Consider the following 10309-nt stretch of genomic DNA (forward strand, 5'->3'; position numbering starts at 1 on the left):
CTTGCGATACAGAGAGGTAACGCCGCCAGTGTCATGGTGTCCATGCCGCAAGCCGACTTATTGGACGGGATGTTCTCTATGTAATTGGGTTTATTATTATTTTGTAGGTAAGTATATTTTTATTTTTCCTTTGTTATTTTCTATCTTCTTTTGCCTCTTCGCGTTTATACCGCTGAACCGAATTAGATGAATTTTGATATCTATGAAAATAGTTTGAGGTCCAGGGAAGGACTTGGGTTAGTTTTTATCAATCATCTTCATTCCACACAAACGATGTTGCGATCAAAAGTTAGTATTTAATAGATGTTTTTAAGATATTCCGTGTTTACTTGGTGTGCCTACCCTATAAATAAAATTACTAATATAATTTGTGTTATAATTTTAGGTAAGCTGTATAAAACGAATAAACCTATACTATACTCATTTATACTGCTATACTGCATTTATTTATTTGTAGGGTCAGGGGGCCTAGTCAAGATGACCATCGTTTATAGAAAACGAAGCAAAACGCTATCATTTATATACATTGTTTACGCTTATCTTAGCGTTCCCTATTTTTTTGCAAACGATTGTTATATTGGCTAGGCCCCCAGGTCGGGAACGGTAGCTCAGTGGAGTGCATCTATAGGATACTTACTTGCATTAAAATAAGGTACCTTTAAATCAAGTAAATACACATCACGTACAAGTCATCGGATTGCTTTTACGACTCTTATAAACTATATCGGGCCCATTTTTTCTCGAATCCAGGAAAACCGTCGTTTACACCTCCCAACACCTTAGAACCGGACGCCAGCGCATAAACACTTACACGGCGTGCGCTATAAAAACGCTGTAAAATTTTGATGTTTCTATTCAACGTCACCCTTCCCTTTCCCCCACACAGGGAACACACACTCTCTCCCGCTTCCACAGTGGAGAATGGCTCGAATTATTATCAATGTACTTTACACAAAGCAGAAGTCCCGACTGGACTGACGTTTATGTGATTTTGAAAGTAAATTGTGTAGGTTAGTGCCCGATAAGTGGGATCGCGGCTGGATGAGGTGTTAAGTGATAATTTGAAATGAAACTAGATTCCGTATTTAGTTTTGGTTTAATATCCTGCCCAACTTGAATGTACGTATATTAAAAAGTCATATACTGATTTCCAGATAACATTAGACTCTTAGATCGTGTCATTCACGAAGACACGTGCCTTGACTTGATTTTTTTTATTTATTTAGAAAACAAACAGCCATTTACAAATATGTCTAAAATAAATGAACTAAAAACAGGCCTAAAGCTTCCTACGTTACTAAGAAAACTATTACATAGAAATGTAAATTACGCAATTATAAATTACCAGTTTAGTTGTGTACTGCACGCAAGAAAAGTAACAAAGCATACAAAACTATGAAAAATATGACTGGAACCAATTGGTCAATTTCTAGAAAACAATATTTGCCGAACTTTGTTCTTGAACACGGACAAACTATGAACAAAAATATCTGTATACAAATTACAAGTGCGCCTAAAGAAACAATTTTTAGCATACTGTGTGCCACAGGAGGAAATAGAAAATGTAGATCTGACAAATCTGTACGTCATCATGGATGACACGAACTATAGAAAATCACAGAATCAGGGTGCCTAGCCAAGATGCCAATGGTCTGAGCTACGGCAACGAAACGTTGTCTATCTATCGCACTAATATGTAAGAGTGATAAAGAGACATATACAGAGCGTTTAGTTGTTGTAGCGCAAGGATAGGCATCTTGGATAGGCCCCCTGATTCTGTGATCTTATATACTTAATTCGTGTCATCCACGATGACGCACAGATTTATCAGATCTAACCTTTAATAACATGACATTACGAGTCAAGGCAAGCGTCTTCGTGAATGACACGATCTATAGAGTCTAATGTTATCTTTATGGCTACCACCAGTTCAGCACTGACGTAAACGCTATCGAAAACGTAACTTACTTCCTATCCATCTCGCTCGTACTTGTTTATAAGTGCGAGCAAGATGTATAGAAAGTAAATTACGTTCTCGATAGCGTACGAGTAGATATATGTCAGTTTTGACACTGTCAGTGACTCATGGTACGCGTACTGGAATACAAAATTCATAATTCAACTTTTTTTTCTGCAAGTAGGCCTCAAGGGCTCTTTTACAAGTCAGTACAACATTATAGTAACCTCATATAGTGACATAAAAATACATAACAACATTTATAAATACAACAGCCAATACCTGGGTAAACATTACATTATAATAATCTTAAAATAAATAATTACTGCAATACAATAGAGATGTATTGTCTCTATGGTTAAAAATACATTAAATCTGGAGATGTAAAAGGTCCCCAATATCAGAGTACTAATACTAATAAAATTTGGAGGTGTAAAGTCTCTCCAAGTGTCAAAATAAAATTTATACAAAATAAATAAACCGCGTCTGGACTGTTAAACTAGCAGTCTCATAAACTAATGCTACAGAATACATAACTAGTATGTACCAAGTCAAGAATATTAAACAATATTACAGAGACGTATAGTCTCCACGGTTAATACATTAAGTTTGGAAATGTATAAGATGGATGGATGTATTTCTACAGTATATGCGACTTTAAAACCTTTGGTGTTGAAGTTGTATGTACAGCAAACGACTTCGATATCGATACAAAAATTGCAGACAGTGACAGTAACGACACCTGACGTCGAGGATTATTAACCTCTGCCTCTTTCGCAATTTTCCTAATTTAATGTTAATTAAAATCATAGATAAATAAGTAAGCATAGAGTGCTCTCGTAGTCGTCAATTTTATCAGTACCGCTATTTGACACTACATGTCACAAGTATTGTGACGGACGAATGTTGAGCAATACAACATTCTACTACTAGAAAGTGTTGAAAATAGAGTTTGAAAGTAAAGATACTGATATTAATCCACTATTTGACACTAGATGTCGACTACGAAAATAATAAGCGCATTGGTACCAAAACTGATATAACAATGAACTATACTACAACTGAATTGTATAAGAGTTATACCAAGATAAGTCTAACTCTACTTACAAATGATGTGAGTGATTGATGGTGGGTCAGATGGCTGGAAATATTTTCTTCTTCGATATTTTATTTAGAAAATGGTACTTATTGAATGACATTTTAAAACGTGCACTACAGATAACCATTTTTCCTTTTGTTTAAACGTGTTTGGAATGGAGTATACTCATAGCCAAGACCAAGAAGTTTTTTTTTTTATTAGAAAAAGGTAAGCATTTGACCACAATTTCACCTGATGGTAAGTGCCGATGCAGTCTAGGATGGAATGGATGGATGTATTTCTTCGAATAAAATGTTATTTAGGTTTTAAGTTTCGACAACGGCGATAATTTTGTATGACGCGAGTTTACCGAGATAAACTCCAGGCAAAATAAATTAATTTACCTGCATATGTACTAACGTGAATCGTGCAAGACCAAAGTGATGAACAACAGCAGGAAACGTGGGGTCGAGGTAGATGGGCAGATTATACATTATGTTGACGAGTATATTCACTGGGGTTAGTTAGTCTCTTTCAGCAACAGACAGGACAAAGGGGTCGAACGCCGGGTTGATAATGCCTGGAGGAGCTGGTCCATGAAAGAGCTAATGAAGGGAAACCTTCCACTACCACTAAAGCTAAAACTCGTCGACATGTATATACTGCCTGTCCTAACCTACGATGCTGAAACTTGGCCACTTACAAAGAATCAGAAGTCTAAACTTACGGTCTGCCAACGCGCTATGGAGCGCAGTATTTTAGGTGTTAAGCAAAGGGACCGAACGCGTTCGGAATACTACGCTGCGCTCCAAAACTCGCATTGCTGACGTTGTCAAAAAAACAGCCAGGCTCAAATGGAATTAGGCCGGCCACGTCTATTGCATAACGAGCTGGAATAACTAAAAGAGTCTGCCTATAGCTCAAAAAGGACCCCACGAGTAATGTGCCGCGACCTACTTGATATTTAACACAACACCGCAGGTTCATCTACCTACACAACATTTCATGCAAACCCAAAAAACTTAATCCAGTTTCAGAAGAATCTCACGCGACCTTCGACGCCGCCGGCGATATGGGAACGAAGACATCCAGGGCGAGTCTGTGGTTAAATAAATTAAATTTGGGTGCAAAATACATCGGTGGGCCCTGTAATTGGCGCGCCGCGTTGCGATTTGCCCGCCCCTGCCTCTGCTGATGGCGCGAGGAGTTACGAATGGCGGATGTGGTTTTGATAGATGTACTATCGTTAATACAGTTAACTTACAGTTAGTAAACTTAATTGCAAAGACAAGGCGCAGTTAAGGTAAGTTAAAGAGTACCGATGTTCTTGGGCTGGAGATTGGTAAAATCGACTGTTAACGCTAAGGAGAGCTGCTAGGCTTGCTTTCAGGGAGATTTATTTTTAAGTAAATTATAACCGATTGTAGTTTTCCTCTGTCTAATCTACTCAACACTAATTGACGGAATAAGCATTGACATTTCCATGATATCATAATCTGCTGGTCATGGATTTGAACACCGGATAGTATCAATGAGTTTCTTGAGCCTAATCTAATAATCTAATCTTTTGATATTTGTTTTCCAAAGAATCCGGACTACCTAATCCAAATAAGGTCTCGTTTCTCCTTTTTTAGGTAAAGGAAAGTTAGATAGCACACACGTTCATAAAAACTAGCTAGTACCAGTACCGGTTTCTGCAATAAGGTTACCGATGGGACCCTTGGTTCTCTTAAAACTCAGGACAACGTTAAAAAGAAAATGAACGTCCTCAGAGACAATGTGGCGCATCCAAGCGCGCAAATGCTGCTCCTCGCCCTGTAATGACTCCGAGATTCTTATCTCATTATCAATTTCATCGGAACGCGGTTCCGATACAATTCCCGGCTAATGGACCGATATTAGCCAACGACGGGTGTCTAAGATGTGCACGTTAGTTATTTACATTATCTAACAGAGGCGGGGCGTTCGTAAAACTAATTTCTTGTCCTACAGATTCGAAGAAACAAATATGAGTATGAGTATAAAATACTTAAGAGGGAAGTATAAGTAACCACGGGATCGTCCATACAAAAAGAGAAAACGTTTTTCCACTTCAAAATATTTTCCATGCTCTATGATTTTTTTGTATGTTATTAACACAATGAAAAAGTAGGTTTATAGGTTTTCCTTTTTTTATTTGCAATTTTTTTTTTGTTAAAAGCAAAACGTATAAACCTAGAATATATTATGCTGAAGCGATCGACATCAAAATCAAAGTGATTTGATAAGATTCAGTTAGTGGAAAACGTTTTCTCCCGAAATGGAATTTCATATAAAAAAATACCGTTATTTCACTAGGATCGCAAAGCTCTGCTATTCTTCCATCTTAAAGCATTCACTGCCAGTGCGAGTTATGCGCTACGAGTGTAGCCGATAACACGGTTTTTCCCGTTTGTAGTGAAAAGCGCCTATGACCTCTGTTCGTACCCGCCTAGCGGGTCGCTGACAGTGAATGATATTGGTTGGTTCCCATGTGTCTTCCCTCATCTCTGCCTCAATTCAGGGGGCCTACCGCGAAAACCGAATTTCCAATAAAGGCGCATTGAAGTAAAAGATAAAGATCCCCGCAATTTGCGAACTTCTATTTTCGCGGTTATAGCCCAGGGTTGAGGGAAACAACCTAAGCATTAGCTGTAATCCAGCGAAGCGGATAAGAGAATCAATGCGATTGCGAAACTGGCCCTTGTATGTGACCGCCGCCGGCAATACGTCCAACATTGTCGCTTGCCATAAGGACGAGATTTGCTTGTCTCTTTATACGAATAACCTGTCAAGGCGTCCTTATGGCAAGCGACAAAGTGAAATGTTTTGCAGGCCGGGGTCACATATTTCTAAAGTTCAAGTAAAAAAAAAAACAATCAAACGATCGTATTAACTAGCTTCTAGTCTTAGTTGGTTCTTGCCGGTGGTCCTGCGAACCAGTAATATAAGAATTGATTCATGTGATTAGCATCGATATTCGTTTCTAAGCCATGTTTTAAGTCAATTCGCACATTTTATTGCCTAATTAATTAATTTATTCGATAGTTAGCGACATTTTAGCGACCAAATACTTCAGTGTGAAATCCCGATGGGTTAGTCATCACGTCATCGAATGACGACCGTCGATTAGTCATTTCATTGAATTTCAGATATGAATCACTGGAGCTTTCGTCGAGTGAGCCTCTTACCCACGTACTTATATGAGTAGTTCTGACAAATAATCTTAGAACAGTCACTCATTTTCCTCTGACGTATAAAGACGTTGGTTTTCGGCTCGTTAAGCACTGGTTAAGCGGAGCCGTCATACAGCGCCCATGTCCATACAAAATACTACTCCAGACATATATTTTGTATGAAGACGGCCCCTATATGACGGCGCCGCTGTCTTAGGAAAACAGAGCTTAATTAGGGTTATAACATTTTTATTGTATGGTTAATTCGTTTGGGTCTTTCCAGTCGCAAAATTTTGCACCATTACTGGCAGGATACATTTTAACAAGCTTTTATTTAACTTACCGTGTTAGTATGTATGGGACAAATCTTGCAAGTTAATTTTGACCCACTTCCCGGTTTCCGATGTAGCTGAAAATTTGCATACATATGTAAGTCGGGTGACAATGCAATATTATGGTACCATCAAGCTGATCTTGGAGACTGATGATGGAGACAGGAGGTAGCCACTGGAACTCTGTGATAAAACAACGCAACCTAATTGTGTTTGGGGTTTTTAGAATTGTCTCGATGAGTATTAGTTGCCTGTGGAAAAAAAGTACAGTCAGCGATAAAAGCTTGTACCAAAAATGATTTTTTTGCTAAAAACTTATTTCAGTATTTGAGACTCAGTTAAGAAAACCTTGATATAAATGTATGTACTCGGGTCCTTAACTTTTATCGTATTGTTCACAGAGAATACCCTGTTTCTAAAATGTGTTTGACATATGTTATTTGGTTATCATAACATAAGGTAAATTTCGCTATTCGGGCTGATTCGAACTTTTATAAATGTATATGCTAAAAATGAGTTCTAGTTAATTATTATTTCTGCAAACAAAAACGTCACTTTTGTCACTTACATATCCGATCCATATTTAGGGCAAATTTCTGACGTATATTAAAGTTCGAATCGGGCCGATAGTCGGTGTAGGTGAAGAGTCAGTGACAAGTACGAGTAAAACCTAGATTGCCTAAAATCTAGGCACTGTTTTACTTGTCACTCTATCTAGGCTCTAGATACACTTAAGGACAGACCATTGAGCTTCAAGCATCCCACCGAGTATCCGATCGATCGTTCAAGTCAGAGTCACACCCCGTTATCCAGAAGAAATTCTAATAGTGTATGACTTACGATTTAAGGTAGGTTTTCCTTTTCAGAAATCCTACACTTACAACCCCTCTGGTGTTGCAGGTGTCCATGGGCGGCGGTAATCGCTTACCATCAGATGATCCGTCTGCTCGTTTGCCTCCTCTATCATAAAAAAGTTATCATCAAATAATAAAACCGGCCAAGAGCATGTCGGGCCACGCTCAGTGTAGGGTTCCGTAGTTACTCTTCCGTCACAATAAGCTAAACTGGAGCTTAAAGTATATTAAATTGTTAACCAAGGGATGAAACGGTACCTTTCACCCGAGTTAAACAAATTTGCATAATCAGTACCTAATTAAAGTAAGTATTTTTACTATGAAGGGAAAACTTTTTGCGATAACTCAAAAACAGCTAAACTGATCATGCCCGCTATAGTTTTCATTTAATGTCTTTCTTAAGCTCTACTTCCACGATTTTTTTCATATTTTTTGGACCTATGGTTCAAAAGTTAGAGGGGGGGGACACATTTATTTTTTCTTTCGAAGCGATTATCTCCGAATATATTCACTTTATCAAAAAATGTTTCTTGAAAACCCCTATTAGTTTTGAAAGACCTTTCCAACGATACCCCACACTCTAGGGTTGAAGCGAAAAAAAATTTTCACCCCCACTTTACGTGTAGGGGAGGTACCCTAAAAAAAATTAAATTTTTAGATTTTATTGTACGACTTTGTCGGCTTTATTGTTTTATATATTCATGCCAAATTTCAGCTTTCTAGCACTAACGACCACGGAGCAAAGCCTCGGACAGACAGCCAGACAGACGGACATGGCGAAACTATAAGGGTTCCTAGTTGACTACGGAACCCTAAAAAAGAACCTACTAGAGGAATATTAATCTTAAAAATTTGTCATTTCATTTTTCGTGTCGAGTAAGCTCTACTACCACGATTTTTTTCATATTTTTTGGACCTATGGTTCAAAAGTTAGAGGGGGGGGGACACATTTATTTTTTCTTTCGAAGCGATTATCTCCGAATATATTCACTTTATCAAAAAATGTTTCTTGAAAACCCCTATTAGTTTTGAAAGACCTTTCCAACGATACCCCACACTCTAGGGTTGAAGCGAAAAAAAAATTTCACCCCCACTTTACGTGTAGGGGAGGTACCCTAAATTAAATTTTTAGATTTTATTGTACGACTTTGTCGGCTTTATTGATTTATATATTCATGCCAAATTTCAGCTTTCTAGCACTAACGACCACGGAGCAAAGCCTCGGACAGACAGACAGACAGACGGACATGGCGAAACTATAAGGGTTCCTAGTTGACTACGGAACCCTAAAAAAGAACCTACTAGAGGAATATTAATCTTAAAAATTTGTCATTTCATTTTTCGTGTCGAGTAAGTCATAATATACCTCATCTTATAGTAATAGACCCTATAAATTATAATTTTTTGACGGAAGTTCGATAATAGGCTACAATTTTTTGACGAGTAACTTATCTCTACCGCGTATCAACACTAAAACATTTACAAATTGCAAATTCCTCCGTAATTACACTAACCTAAAACAACAATCGGCAGTGACACGCAAATCGCTCACTTACTGCCTAAATCAGCTAATTCATTTCAATTTTCCAAAAGAAAATAAATCTTCACCAATACAGTATAAAGTTTATTTTCATTTGACAATTTAAGAGGCGCTTGGGACTTAATAGGAATGGGACTATGAAAATAACATACGTATAGAGCGTCAAGACCACTTTGTTTCACCTCCGAGATATGAGTGCCCTGATAACCATCAAGCTACCGCACAAACTTCTAAAATCACCTATTCACAACCTTATAACTAGTAAATAAAGTATGTTTTAGCAAAACTGGCTGCCTTTGTTATATTTGTAGTAGACATTAACGTGTCAATCGCTCCTCCTCTCAGAGTAAGTTATTAATAATCATGTCAATGCAGCGTGAGAAATATACTCAAGTGTAAGCAACTATTAATTTGGAATTATTAAATAATTGACGGTGTTCGTTGTGGTTGTAATTAATTTAGTTTTTAAGGAATGCCGGTGACTGGCATTATAGTTTAAGGGAATGCTGTTTTGTTTTGTTTCTAAATGTATTTTATTTGTCTGTGAACAAATTGAGATGAGACATATAAATAACAGCTGTATTCAAGAGACGGTGGGTGATTACCTGTATCTTGGAATAATACTGTTACAAAAGTAGGCAAATAATTTACTCACTCACATATTTCTGAATTCAAAATTTCCAATGAAACTTGACATCATTCAGATTTTGGTCGCATTTTTGATATTTGACAATCAATCTTTTATATTGTGGATCTGTGGTTACTCAACAGCCTATGAAACTTCCCATACAATACAATTGAGCGAACTCTAACGATGTCAAATGGTTTAGTGCATCCGACCCTAGTTTATCAGAAGTATCCCAACATCAAAAATCTCAGGAAAAGTTACTTGGAAAATGCTGTAGCCTTCTATTCTTCGCTGCCATCTTCAATGTTCCATGGTCAGCGCGCCGGCGCGCCGCAGCCCCGCCCCGCCACGCCCACCGCCCCGCGCCCCATTCCTTTTTCCAATTTCAAATTCCGAACAAATTTGAAAATGTGAAAACTTTTCCGTCTGCATTGTTGCCGAACAATACTGAGCGGTTGGTGGAACTTTTTTTTAAATACCTTACTTTTCTAATAGAACCGAAAGCTACTACGGTACTTAGATATTATAATAATAAATAATAATTCAGCCACATTCAGACACAAGCCTCCTTTCATGCGCGAGAGGGCTTGGGCTATAGCCTCACCTCCACACGCAGGCCCAATGCTGGTTGAGGACTTTGAATTTCTTCGCAGATGTATGCAGATTTCCTCACGATGTTTTCCTTTTGTTATATTTATCACAGCGGTAGGTGACCACGAAAAACAA

Source organism: Cydia pomonella, chromosome 5, assembly GCF_033807575.1.
Source record: "Cydia pomonella isolate Wapato2018A chromosome 5, ilCydPomo1, whole genome shotgun sequence".
Taxonomy (NCBI): domain Eukaryota; kingdom Metazoa; phylum Arthropoda; class Insecta; order Lepidoptera; family Tortricidae; genus Cydia; species Cydia pomonella.